Below are 13,355 nucleotides of genomic sequence, written 5' to 3' on the forward strand. Positions count from 1 at the left end.
GCTGCTTCCATGGGTGTTGATTGTGGATCCAAGTAAACTGAAATCCTTGACAACTTCAATCTCCTCTCTGTTTATCATGATGTCGCTTATTGGTCCAGTTGTGAGGATTTTTGTTTTCTTTATGTTGAAGTGTAATCCATACTGAAGGCTGTGGTCTTTGGCCTTCATCAGTAAGTGCTTCAAGCCTTCTTCAGTTTCAGCAAGCTGAGGCCCCATTCTTCTTCATATAGTCCAGCTTCTCGGATTATTTGCTCAGCATAAAGATAGAACAGGTATGGTGAAAGGATACAACCCTGACACACACCTTTTCTGACTTTAAACCATGCAGTATCCCTTTGTTCTGTTCGAATTACTGCCTCTTGATCCATGTACAGATTCCTCATGAGCACAATTAAGTGTTCTGGAATTCCTATTCTCTGCAAGGTTATTCATAATTTTTTATGATCCACACAGTTGATAGCATAGTCAATAAAATGCAGGTAAACATCTTTCTGGTATTATTTGCTTTTAGCCAGAATCTATTTGACATCGGCAATGATGTCCCTGGTTCCACAGCCTCTTCTAAATCCGGCCTGAATTTTTGGCAGTTCCCTGTTGATATACTGCTGCAGCCGCTTTTGAATAATCTTCCGCAAAATTTTGCTTGCATGTGATATTAATGGTATTGTTCGACAATTTCCACATTTGGTTGTATTACCTTTTTTGGGAATAGGCATAAATATGGATCTTTTCCAGTTGGTTGTTCAGGTAACTGCTTTCTAAATTTCTTGGCATAGACGAGTGAGCATTTCCAGCATTGCATCCATTTGTTGAAACATCTTAATTGATATTCCATCAATTCCCAGAGCCTTGTTTTTTGCCAATGCCTTCAGTGCAGCTTGGACTTCTTCCTTCAGTACCATCAGTTCCTGATCATATGTTACCTCCTGAAATGGTTGAACCTTGACCAATTCTTTTTGGTATAGTGACTTTGTATTCTTTCCATCTTCTTTTGATGCTTCCTTGTTTAATATTTTCCCTGTAAAAATCCTTCAGTCTTGCAACTTGAGGTTTGAATTTTTTTCTTCAGTTCTTTCAGCCTGATAAACACTGAGCCTGTTCTTCCCTTGTGGTTTTCTATCTCCAGGTCTTTGCACATGTCATCATAATACTTTATCTTCTCCAGCTGTCCATTGTAACCTTCTGTTCAGCTCTTTTACTTCATCATTTTTTCCTTTTGCTTTAGCTACTCGACGTTCAAGAGCAAGTTTCAGAGTATCTCCTGACATCCGTTTATGGTCTTTTCTTTCTTTCCTGTCTTTTTAATGACCTCTTGCTTTCTTCATGTGTGATGCCCTTGATGTCATTCTACAGCTCATCTGGTCTTCGGTCATTAGTGTTCAACATGTCAAATCTATTCTTCAGGTGGTCTCTAAATTCAGGCGCGTGTTTGATCAATTTCAGACTGCAGAAGTTGGTAAAAATCTTCAATTTCTTCATCTTTGGCCTTAGTGATTGGTACGTAAATTTGAATAGTAGTCGTATTGACTGGTCTTCCTTGTAGGCATGTAGATATTATCCTATCACTGACAGCTTTATACTTCGGGATAGATCTTGAGATTTTTTTTTGATGATGAATGTGACGCCACTCCTCTTCATGTTATCATCCCCGGCATAGGAGACCATATGCTTGTCTGATTCAAAATGACCAATACCAGTGCATTTCAGCTCACTAATGCCTAGGATATCTATGTTTATGTGCTCCATTTCACAGGGGCTTAGTATGTAGCTAGTGCTCAGTAACTGCCATTGCTATTGGTAAAATAAATGAAACTAACCCTGTGCTTGGCACATGGAAAGTGTTCAGCTGGAAGCTGCCATTAAAACAGTAGGTGAAAGAGTTGAGCAGTGTTAGTGACACATTGTAGGCTTATGGCAATTGGGAGGGACTATTTTTTATTAGGAATTGGATTCCAGGAAGTTCAATCCCTGGAGCAAACCTAGGGGAGGAGACTGGGTGCTGGGTGAGGGTCTGGGCTGGGTGTGAGTGTCATCTACCTCGGATGGTCTCAGACAAGTTGGCCATCCCACGAAGAGAGTCCTGTAAGGTACTGTGGACCACCTTGCAGATGACGACCATGGGTGTCCTCTCGGGTCGGCATCACCTGGGTCCTGCTGGACATGTTGTAGGAGACACTGTTGCCTGGCGGGACCTCCTTGGTCTGGAGGGCAGGGAGCTCATTCACATTTTTTTTAAAATAATTTTTATTGTGCTTTAAGTGAAAGTTTACAAATCTAGTCAATCTCTCACACAAAAACCCATATACACCTTGCTACACACTCCCAATTACTTTCCCCCTAATGAGACAGCCTGCTCTCTCCCTCCACTCTCTCTTTTCGTGTCCATTTCGCCAGCTTCTAACCCCCTCCACCCTTTCATCTCCCCTCCAGGCAGGAGATGCAACATAGCCTCAAGTGTCCACCTGATCCAAGAAGCTCACTCCTCACCAGCATCCCTCTCCAACCCATTGTCCAGTCCAATCTATGTTTGAAGAGTTGGCTTTGGTAATGGTTCCTGTCCTGGGCCAAACAGAAGGTCTGGGGGCCATGACCACTGGGGTCCTTCTAGTCTCAGTGAGACCATTAAGTCTGGTCTTATGAGAATTTGGAGTCTGCATCCCACTGGTCTCCTGCTCACTCAGGGGTTCTCTGTTGTGTTCCCTGTCAGGGCAGTCATCGGTTGTAGCCAGGCACCATCTAGTTCTTCTGGTCTCAGGATGATGTAGTCGCTGGTTCATGTGGCCCTTTCTGTCTCTTGGGCTCGTAATCATCTTGTGTCCTTGGTGTTCTTCATTTTCCTTTGATCCAGGTGGGTTGAGACCAATTGATGCATCTTAGATGGCTGCTTGCTAGTGTTTAAGACCCCAGACGCCACTCTTCAAAGTGGGATGCAGAATGTTTTCTTAATAGATTTTATTATGCCAATTGACTTAGATGTCCCCTGAAACCATGGTCCCCAGACCCCTGCCCCTGCTACACTGGCCTTCGAAGCATTCAGTTTATTCAGGAAACTGCTTTGCTTTTGGTTTAGTCCAATTGTGCTGACCTCGCCTGTATTGTGTGCTGTCTTTCCCCTCACCTAAAGTAGTTCTTATCTACTGTCTAATTAGTGAATGTCCTTCTCCCACCCTCCCTCCCTCCCCCTCTCGTAACGCAAAAGAATGTTTTCTTCTCAGTTTAAACTATTTCTCAAGTTCTTGTAATAGTGGTCTTATGCAATATTTGGCCTTTTGCAACTGACTAATTTCACTCAGCATAATGCCTTCCGGGTTCCTCCATGTTATGAAATGTTTCACAGATTCGCCACTGTTCTTTATCGATGCATAGTATTCCATTGTGTGAATATACCAGAATTTATTTATCCATTCATCCGTTGATGGGTACCTTGGTTGCTTCCATCTTTTTGCTTGTTTTTAATCTGTTCTGTCACTCTCCATCTCTTTATTGGTGCATTTAGTCAATTTACATTCAGGGTAATTATGGATAGGTATGAGTTTAGTGCCATCATTTTGATGTCTTTTTTTGTGTGTTGACAGTTTCTTTTCCCCGCTTGATTTTATGTGCTGAGCAGATTTTCTTTATATATTGTCCTTTCTCATATTTGTTGTTAATTTTGTTTCTGCTGAGTCTGTATTTTTCCCTTGTATTTTATTTTGATGAGTAGAATAGTTTCTCTCCTTTGTGGTTACCTTATTATTTACCCCTATTTTTCTAAATTTAAAACTAACTTTTATCTCTTTGTATCGCCATATCTTCCTCTCCATGTGGAAGGTGTATGATTATATTTCTTACTTAGTCTCTCTTTATTATTTTAATGTTGTCTTCTTTTATATAGTAACATCGCTGTTACCCTGTTTTGGGCTTTTTTTTTTTTTTTTTTTGGATTTCCCTGTTTGGGTTGACTTCTAGTTGCTCTGCCCAGCGTTCTAGTCTTGGGTTGATACCTGATACTATTGATTTTCTAACCAAAGAACTCCCTTTAGTATTTCTTGTAGTTTTAGTTTGGTTTTAATGAATTCCCTAAACTTGCGTTTATCTGGAAATGTCTTAATTTCACCTTCACATTTAAGAGACAGTTTTGCTGGATAGATGATTCTTGGCAGGCAATTTTTTTCCTTCAGTTTTTAAAATATGTCATCCCATTGCCTTCTTGCCTGCGTGGTTTTTGCCGAGTAGTCCGAGTTTAGTCTTATTGGCTCTCCTTTGTAGGTGACTTTTCTTTTATCCCTCGCTGCTCTTATAACTCTCCCTTTATCTTTGGTTTTGGCAAGTTTGATTATAATATGTCTTGGTGATTTTCTTTTGACATCTACCTTATGTGGAGTTCGATGAGCATCTTGGATAGATATCTTCTCATCTTTCACAATATCAGGGAAGTTTTCTGCCAACAAATCTTCAACAATTTTCTCTGTATTTTCTGTTATCCCTCCCTGTTCTGGTACTCCAATCACTCAGTTATTTCTCTTGATAGAGTCCCACGTGATTCTTAAGGTTTCTTCATTTTTTTTTAATTCTTTTATCTGATTTTTCTTTAAAGATATTAGTGCCAAGTGGTTTATCTTCAAGTTCAGAATTTCTAGCTTCTACTTGCTCAATTCGGCTCCTCTGACTTTCTATTGAGCTGTCTAATTCTGTAATTTTATTGTTCATCTTTTGAGTTTCTGATTGCTGTCTGTCTATGGATTTTTCCAGCTTATTAAACTTTTCATTATGTTCCTGAATAATCTTTCTAATTTCTGCAGTTGCTTTATCTCTGTGTTCCTTTGCTTGTTCTGCATATTGCCTCATTTCCTTCCTGATGTCTTGAAGGGTTCTGTATATTAAACTTTTGTATTCCGCATCTGGTAATTCCAGGACTGCATTTTCATCTAGAAGATCCCTGGGTTCTTTGTTTTGAGAGCCTGTTGAGGTGATCATGGTCTATTTCTTTATGTGACTTGATATTGACTGTTGTCTCTGAGCCATCTATACACTATTGTATTAGTTTATGCTTGCTTACTGTGTCGTAGCTGCTTGTTTGTTTTGTTTTGGTATACCCCTATGGGTTGCTTGAGTGAGCTAGCTTGATTATTTTCACCTTTGGAGCTCTGGGGTCCTGTCCCCAGCTGGCTAGAGCTGTTATCAGGTATTTCAGTCTAGGAGTCCATTCAGTTTTCTTGTATGAATTCAGCTCAGGTTTCCAGGTAGCTGATCATCAAGTGTGTGGTACAGGCTCTGTCCTACAGTCTTAGAGGGGCAGGGGTGATTGGCATATATACCAGTATCTGATTGCAGCAGGGGGTCATGCTGTGAACAAGGCAGGGGTCTGAGAACCGACCCCCAAGTGTCTCTGAAGAAAACATGTCTCTGTTCCCTAGAGCGTGCTAGTGGGTGGTTTCTGCAGAGGGACCATGGGTACCCAAAGGTTTTGATTGTAAGGACTAGGAGGTACCAGTTATCTTTGGACCCTTGTCGCAGGTGGCTGGGTGACCTGAGTGGAGCTACCAGTCCTTTGGTCCCTGATGTGGGTAGGTGAGGACCTTGTTTAATAAGCAAAGCAATGTCAAATGTCAAACACCCATCTCTCCACCGCACAGTTGAAATGGTTGGAGTCTGCCAACAAGGGCCTATTCTCCCGAAATAGGCCCACACAGGTCCATGCAGAAGGGAAAGGTGCTCAAGGTCCATGGACAGTTTATGCCTGGACAGAAGCCACTTCTGTCCTGAGCTCCCCCAGTTAATGGAGCTAGCAAATTGTCTTTTCCCCCCAGTTGCAATTTTTTTCTTCCCCCAAGGCCAGGAGGATGGCTCTAGGTGCTCACCAGGGTCTATCTCAGGCCTAGGGATTCACCTGCTGAAGCCAGTTTGTGGGTGGGGGGGTGCGGTAAAATATACACAAGTACTTAGCTTTTGCCCAGAGCACCGTTCTCCTCAGGTTCCGGAGGTGTGAGTGGGCTGTGTGGCTGGCTGCTTCTCCCTGAGGAAACTGCAGCCTAACGCTAGGACCAGCCCGCCACCACCGCAGACGCTCTGGGAATGATGCTTGAGGGCTCCCCATGTTTCAGGTCTGGTAACTCCTCTCCACTGCTGAACATTCTCTCCCTTCCCCTGCCACTCAGTTTGTTGTCTAGGCTTGCCTTTGATGCTCAGGGCTCCCAGCTTGTCACAAATATACTCGTTTCACTTGTTTTTTCAGGTCTTTGTTGTAAAGAGGGCTCGCCGGAAGCGTCTGTCTATTCCGCCATCTTGGTTGCACCTCCTTCATTCCCATTTTTGAACCACTTCAGGGTGACCTCTTTGTGGGAAAAGCTGTGGAACTCTCAGGTGAAGCCCACTGCCCAGGTGTGGGCCTTGCCAAGGGGCCTGATACCAAGGGGGGAGAGGGCTTGGCTACAAGACGGAGCATTTGTAAACAATAACTGTCATTGCATCATCATCATGAATGATAATCATGTGACACTGTTCAGACTCTTCAGACTTATTATTTTCTAATCCTGCTAATGATGCTGGGAGGGAGAGGTCACTGTCTTCATCTCATAGAGCCGTAAACAAAGGTTCAGGGAGGTGAAGGGACCTGACTGAGGGCAGATAGCAAGTAGCAGGGCCGTCATGGAATTCTGGGCCTGAGTCCAAAGTCTGCCTTCTTTTCCCTGCACCAGGTGATTTCCCCATCAATCTTGGCACTGGAACAAATTTACTCACAAGTCTCATTCTTTGTGTTAACTCTTCCTAGCAGGCCTCACCCAGAAACCTTCCTATTTCAGAGAAAGCATTTATAGAAGTATATGCAGGGGAAGAAGTGGCAGAGTGGGACTGGCATGAAAACAGAATCTAAGCTGACCAGCCCACTGGCAGTGTGGTCGCCAAATGTCCCAGATACCCCATCTGTAAAGTGGTACCACAAGCATTCTTATGGTGAATTTTAAATGAGCCAATGCCAGCATTTCTGCTGTGAACAAAGCACAGAAGATGCTTAACAGAAATAAATGCAAACCTATCTTTAACACATGCTCTATTTACATCCAAAGTTCCCTCTCCTTCAGGTATTTATTATTTCATACTTTTTATTCTTTCCACCAGTATTTCAGCAGGGCCTAATTTTTTTAATCTGTGTAAGCGCGAAAGTTGAAAGGAGGGAGCAGGGGAATGTTTCTCTGAACCTGGGGTCTTCTTTTGGGTCAGCTTTGGATGGAAAATGGAGATCCCTGAGCGCTGAGAAAGTCCAAAGACAGTAATTTCTTAACCATTACTTACAAAAGACACACACATGGGGTTACTAAGCCCAAGCAGTTCCAGTGCCCTGAAAGCTTCCAGGAATCAAAGAATCTAAGAACCAGGGCAGTCCCTACCTGTGTGTGCGGGTCCTAACGGAGTGTTTCTGGGGTCTCCAAATTGTTAATTATTGCCCAAATTTCTGCACCAGCAAATAGTAAAAATATTTGCATTTGTGACTACATGACTTGCCTCCTAACACCCATGGAACATTTTAGGACATAAAAAGGAGGGTGTCACTTGAATAATCAAGTCATGAGAACACCAGGTGTCTGGATATCCCTAAAAACACAACGTGGTATGACCAGTGACCATTTACTGTGAGCTCCTGGGTCCTGATGCTGGTCTGATCCCTCCAGCCCCTCAGCCCTTTCATCCTCCCTCCAGCTCTGTGCACTAGGTGGCAGTGACCCCCATTTATTGGATGGGACTCAGAGAGGCATGTGCTGGCCAAGGATACACAGTGGGTAATGGGGGGGAGCTCACCCCACAAGGGCTGACTAATGTTAGCATATCGGTGCTTTATCTTTCTAACCCTCAGTGTCTGTTTCTGCAAAAAGTGGATGAAAACACCATCCTGGTAAGATTAGGAATGGTGTATGTACAATGCAGAGCCTGGTGTATAGTAGGTGCTCAATAAATAATAGCTATTATTGAGATTGTAAGATCTGCTCATTACGAGTTCTTAAACTCGTAATGTTTTATTATTGAGATTGTAAGATCTGCTCATTACGAGTTCTTAAACTACATATTTACTCTTTAGGTAGTAAGAAGACAAAAGGAAAGCACAGAAAAACACAAAAAGACTCCCAAATTCTGTTCCCTGTACCTGCTATAGGGGGAAGGAAAAAAGCCCCAAATAAAAAAAGCAGTAAAAGGCACCAAATTATCATTCTCCCTTTTTTAAATAATCCCCTCAGGAAGTAAGTTTGGCTGATGGGTTTGCAAAACACGAACAAGATCAAGGGCGTTTTCCTCCAGATTAGCTCCTTATGGAAGCTGGAAGCATTCTGTGAGGGGGAGGGAACAGACTTGTCAGTGACAATGTGGTGTGCTGGGGGAGGAAGGGTTCTGTGGCTGAACAGTAAGCATTTGTTGAAATTCCCTCACCTGTTCAGACACAGACCTGTTTAAAGATGGGAAGGTTCCCTGAAAATGAGCTGGATCTGAACCTGGCTTTGTCTGGGCTTCCCCTCTTGGTGGACAGAGAGGGTGGGAGCCCCTTCTCAGCCCTGGAGGCATGTCCATGGGTAGGGTGTCCATGCCACACACCTAGGGCCTGTTTTCTCAGGCCCCCAAAGATCTGTCACTGACACGTGCTATTCTGAATCACCCATACCCCGAAAGCTGTTCTGAAGCCCTAGTTCAGTGGGAAGCCTCCTTTGTCAGGAAAAAAATACAACTTTTTTTCTGTGATCTCAGAGAACATGTAGCTCAGGGGCTCTCAGCCCTGGCTGTGTATTAGAATCACTTACAGTTATTTAAAAATTCAGATGCCCGGGCCCATGCCAGACCAATTAAATCAGAATTTCTAGAGAGGATCCTGGGTCTTGGGTTTTTTTTGAAAGTTCCCTGGGTGATGCAATGAGCAGCCAAGATTGAAACCACTAAACTAGTGAACCCTCACCCCAAACCCCACTTATACTTGAGCCCTAGAGAGGAAACATGACCTGTCCAAGGTCATATGGTTTGGCATAACATTTATAGCTGACATTTATTAAACGCTTACTACATACTGGGCACTCTTAAGCACTTTAACATGTGTATTAACTCCTCGAATTCTTACGGCTTCTCTAAAAAAAACAAAAAACCATTGCCCTCCAGTTGACTCCGATTCACAGCGACCCTATAGGACAGAGTACAACTGCCCTATAAGGTGCCAAGGAGCAGACGGTGAATTCCGATTGCTGACCTTTTGGTTAGCAGCTGAGCTCTTAACCACTGAGCCACCAGGGTTCCGCAGGCTCTCTAGGAGGTGGGAATTAGTGTTAACAGATGAGGACACCAAGGCCTAGAATGGTACCTTGTCTGAGGTCACAGTCAGGAAGTGGCAGAGCTGGGATTTGAACCCAAGTGATCAGACTCCAGCCTGCACTCTTGTAACCACTGCACTCCTGACTGTCAGCAATAACCGCAATCTAGAGGCCTGTATACATCCTCTCCAGTCCTCACAGGACCCCCGAGTGGTGGCCAGGATTATCCCTGTTTCAGAGAAGGGAAACTGAGGATTCGGGGGAAACAAGACTTGCTCAAAATCACAAGCTCTGAGATGTCAACAACTGTCATTTACTGAAGGTCTGGGGTGGTGCAGAGGTTAAGTGCTCAGCTGCTAAACAAAAGGTCAGCAGTTTGAATCCACCAGCCACTCTTAGGGAGAAAGATATGGCAGTCTGCTTCCGTAAAGATTTATAGCCTGGGAAACCCAGTGGGGCAGTTCGACTCTATACTATAGGGTCGCCATGAGTTGGAATTGAGTTGATGGCAATGGATTTTTTAAAAAAATTCTTGCACTAGGCTCATTGTATTTCTCAAGACATGCAGAAAGATGGGTGTGGCTATCCACAGTCTACAGGTGAGGTAAGCGAAGCTCAGTAAAGGGAACCAGGTTGTCCAAGGTTACACAGATTTTCTGAGTGCTTAATGTATGCTAGGTGCTTTACAAAAAGGACCTCAAATTTTTTCACTCTCCTGAAAGTAGTCTATGATTATCACCATTTTGCAGACGAGAAAACTGAGGCTTCAAGGGGTAAAGTGAATATATACAAGTATATATTCAGAAGGTGAGGTTTGTCCCTGTGACTGGGCAAGTCGCCCAAACTGTCAGTTCGCTCATCTATGGGGATCAGATTGAGAAAGGCATGGGGAGCCAGGCTGACTAGGTTTCTAGACTTTTCTCCACCTTTCATCAGCCTCGGGAACTTAAGCAAATGGCATGCCCTCAGGCCTCAGCTCCCTGATCTGTAAAAGGGGGTAAAAGGTGACCATGAGTATAAACACCTACCATCACACCTGATACATAGTTGTTGCTCAAAGAACGCAGGGCATGATTACTGAGTTGTGTTCACACACCAGGGCGAGGAGGCCCACACGACTCACCACTCACAGTCACCTGTGTCCCAGGACCAGACTTCAACTCAACGTCCTCAGGGCTCCCTTTCCTGAACTTGACACAGAAGTAGGTGCCGGCGTCTGCTGGGGTGATGTTCCTGATGCGGATGGAATAGTCCAAGTTGTTTCTCTTTGTGTCGTCTGTAACATTTGTTACTCGGGGGAAGAGGCGTACGCGGTCTAGGCCTCCTTTGAAACTGTAGACTAATTGCCGATCTGGTCCATTCCCCTTGAACCACTGGACAGGCCCCACGGGTTGCAGAGAGGAGACGACGCAGGGCAGAGTGACCGCCTCTCCAGCCACGACTGACACCGACTTCTTACCCTGAGTTACCTGCAGCTCCTGCTCACCTGTCACTCCTGTAGGAAACACAGGCCGTTATTCATCCTGCTTGATCCTGTCTGTTGACTCAGGTGTTATTAGCAACAGCTCCCGCTGACTGAGTGCAGACCATGAGCTGGGCTTGTGCTCAGCAGGTCCCATGTACCGTATCATGTAATCCTCACCACAAGCCTACCTGGTGGAACTGCGTGACAAATGGGGAAACTGAGGCACACAGTGGTTAATGACCTGGCAAGTGTGGGTGTGGACCCGCCTGAATGGAGCCCCGATTCCTCTCTGAAAGAGCTTTGTCCAAGCTGAGCTCTTAGGTTCAAATTTGGATTTACAGGAAGAAAGGGGGCCTGGTGTTCCCGACAGCAGGAACAACCTGGGCCAAGGCTCAGAGGTGTGTGGCAGCATGTGTGTGGGGGGCTCGGAAAGGAGCTTAGTTCTATTTCTGGCCCGACCAGGAAACATGCCTCAAGCAGGGAGCCGTACTCAGTGGTTTGGGGTTCGTCCCGGTGGTGGAACTATGGAAAAGACGCGGGATTTTAAGTAAGAGAACTTGGGTTAGAGCCCTGGCCCAGTGGCTTCCAGCCGTGTGACCCTGGGCAATGGCTCAGGTGACTAACAGGGTCAGAGGGGGCACTCACAAAAGTGAGCTCTGCAAACTGCCTTGGTTTGGGTAGGTCCCTGTACTGCTCCCGAGCCTTCATCTCCTCTTCTGTGAAATAGTATCCCCACATCTTGAATCTTTTCAAGGATTAGAAACGTCTTGGTCAGAGACAATGTCAAAAAGAAAAGTTTGGCCTTTGGAGTCATCAGACCTGGTTTGAAACCTGGCTGGACCCCTTATTCCTGTGTGAATAAGTTCATCCATCAGTTTCGAGTGTCTGTTTCCTTATCTATGAGATGGGTACAATACCTCACCCCTCTGCTTTGTTCTGAAAAGACAATGAGATCACACATAGAAGTCACTTAGCACAAAGGTGGGCACATGGGGGCTATTCTTGTTATACAAACAGCGAATGAATGGGGAGGGGCTGCTGGTCAAATGTTACCCCACCAGCCCTGGCTGATGATCCTGCAGGTCAGGCCCCTGCTAGATGCAGGACATACAGGAACTGGACCCAGTCCAGGTGTCCAGGGCTCCTGGGCTGGGCAGCAGGAAGGAGCCTGAGGCCCAAATCAAAGGCCACTTGGAGCATATGAGATAAGGACCCCGTTAAGGAGTCTTGGGGGGATGAGGGGAGGACACAGCCAGGATGATGAAGGGGCAGGAGGACGATGCAGGGGCAGGAGATCATTGTTGTGAGATGTGTAGGGACCAAGGGAGAACAGCCCAGGGTCTGACTCTGAGCACAGTGAGGGGCGAGGGGAGAGGAAATGGAAAAAGACAGACCACAGTGACCAGGGAGAAGCAGAGAAAGAGACAGACAGAGAAGCAGAAAGAGACAGAGAGAGAGGGGAAGGCAGACGGACAGAATGAGAGAGGGAGGTGGAGTGGGGGAAAAAGAGAGAATAAGTGACAGAGACGGGGCGTGGTGACAGCCTGGTGTGCGGGGAGACACAGATCTGGGTCCCAGCCTGAGCTCTCCACTGCCATGCAATGTGCCCTTGGGCAAATCCTGCCCTGACCTAGCTCCCTTTGTCTTGCACTTCAGCCAGGGCTGCAGCAGATGCCCTGAGTGGCCTGATTCAGCTCTGGCCTGGGCAGGAGAGAGACCTTGTGGATTTTCCCACCAGCCTGTGGGCCTGGCACTGCCCCACCAGTAGGGGCAGGTGGCCAAGGGAAGGGAGGGCCACAGATCCCAGTGTGTCCTCACTGGGCTGGCCCAGGGCCTGAGAACAGGTCTCATCCACCTGTCCCTCTTCCTGTCTCTTTTGCCCTTCCCAGCCTTACCCTGCCCTGGATCCTGGGCAAGGGATTGCCTTTGGGGCCTGGTTCTCGTGGCAGTGAGCAGAGTCTCAGAGTGGGGGTATGCTCTTCACAGGACAGGGAGAAAAGCCAGGGTCCCCAGAGGCCAGGGCACAGCCAGCATCACCCAGCTGAGAGGGGTGTGGCTGGTGCCAGGTGTGTGAGAGACACAGGGAGGTACGGGCGTACCGGCAGAGACAAGAAGCATCCCAGCGACATCAGAGGCAGCATTGCATCTGCCAACAGCAGCAAGCCAGGCACATTCCCAGTGGGTCAGCATATCAGCATTGGAGACAAGACAGACTGGAAATGCTGCTTGGAAGAAGTTCAGGCTCTGGGGCCAGAGGGCAGGTTAAGGACACGAGTTCCCCTCTTAGCCAGCCTAGCACCCCACCTCTCTGGATGTCATCATCCATAAGCTGGGGACTGACATCTACCCCCTGGGTAGTCCTGAGGACTGCATGGCCCAGTCGTCCACACTGCCTGCCACATAGGGGGTGCTGGCCGCCTTTGGTTCCTGTCCCATTGTTATCATCACGTTAATGCATTATTTATATTTGATTTTCTCTTGGTCATCATATCCCCCCAGTAGCATGTAAGATCCATGACGGACTGTTTCAAGCCATTGCCTAGAACAATGTCTGACACAAAACTAAAAAAAAAAAAAACAGAAAAACAGGAGCTGTCTAATTTATTACAAATCATGTAGACCTGTGC

This window comes from Elephas maximus, chromosome 25 (assembly GCF_024166365.1).
Source record: "Elephas maximus indicus isolate mEleMax1 chromosome 25, mEleMax1 primary haplotype, whole genome shotgun sequence".
Taxonomy (NCBI): Eukaryota; Metazoa; Chordata; class Mammalia; order Proboscidea; family Elephantidae; genus Elephas; species Elephas maximus.